Genomic DNA, 1,116 nt, shown 5'->3' with positions numbered 1-1,116 from the left:
AAAAAAAAAAAAAAAAAAAGAAAGAAAGAAAGAAAGAAAGAGAAAAAATAATCGTATAATCATGACTTTCCATTGTTAACCTTGGTGGCACATATACTAAATTTGGAACAATACAGCAAAGATTTGTACAGCCTTTGTGCATGGGTGATATGAAAATATGTGAATCATCTTTTTTTTTTTTAAAAAAAGAAATTTTTATTTTCTAGTCTTCAAAAAACCAGATTCTTGCCTGGCGGTGATGGCGCATGTCTTTAATCTCAGCACTTGGGAGGCAGAGGCAGGCGGATTTTTGAGTTCGAGGCCAGCCTGGTCTACAGAGTGAGTTCCAGGACAGCCAGAGCTATACAAAGAAACCCTGTCTTGAAAAAAACAAAAAAACAAAAAAACCAAAAAAACAAAAAAAAAACCTAGATTCTTCTTTTCACCGGATTAACTTATAAAAATGGACATCCAGGGGCTGAAGAGATGGGTCAGAAGTTAAAGCTGCATCCATGTTCAGTTGGCAGACCCAAGTCACGTGCTCATAATCACCTGTAACTCCAGTTCCAGGGTCAATGCCCTCTTCTGTCCCCTTAGGCATTACACACTTATGCTGCTCATACATACAACATACATACAGGTAAAACATTCATATATACGTACATGTATATATATATGTGTGTGTGTGTGTGTCTGTGTGTGTTTATACAATATATCGTATATATATATTACATATAATATATAATGTCTGTTTGTATGTCAGGTGCCGCGCTGGGCACTGGGGAAATAAAGGGGGTAGGAGGGGGGTTAACCCGCATCCTGCCAGAGCTCTGGTACTCTGGTCAGGCAGACATGGGAGGCTGCCCACTGTGTGTGTGTGTTGGGGGGGGGGGGCGGGTTCCTGAGGCAGCTCAGTCAGCCCCGGGGCCTAAGGGAAAAAAGGTGTAGGGAGGGGAAGCAGCGCCCAGTGCTGGTTCCCACACAGGCGAGAGTCTTTGGTTCGATCTCCAGGCTGGAGCTGAAGACTTTCCTACGGAAGATTAGAAGTGGCTCTTTAGGGGAAGGCCTAATCCATTGCCCCAGCAAGGAGAGTCTAGATGAAAGGAGGCAGTCCATGGTCTTATGGCATTTTATTAT

General features: G+C 42.8%; 1 non-coding gene across 1 annotated transcript; it reads left to right on the top strand.

Annotated features, from left to right (window-relative positions):
- The first annotated feature begins 75 nt into the window (after window positions 1-75).
- Window positions 76-179, top strand: LOC116081247. Its single transcript, XR_004114767.1, has one exon. It is a non-coding gene; the product is annotated as a U6 spliceosomal RNA (small nuclear RNA).
- Window positions 180-1,116: the final 937 nt, after the last annotated feature.

Source organism: Mastomys coucha, unplaced genomic scaffold (genome assembly GCF_008632895.1).
Source record: "Mastomys coucha isolate ucsf_1 unplaced genomic scaffold, UCSF_Mcou_1 pScaffold6, whole genome shotgun sequence".
In the NCBI taxonomy this organism is placed as follows: Eukaryota; Metazoa; Chordata; class Mammalia; order Rodentia; family Muridae; genus Mastomys; species Mastomys coucha.
This window is presented reverse-complemented; position numbering and strand designations above follow the sequence as displayed.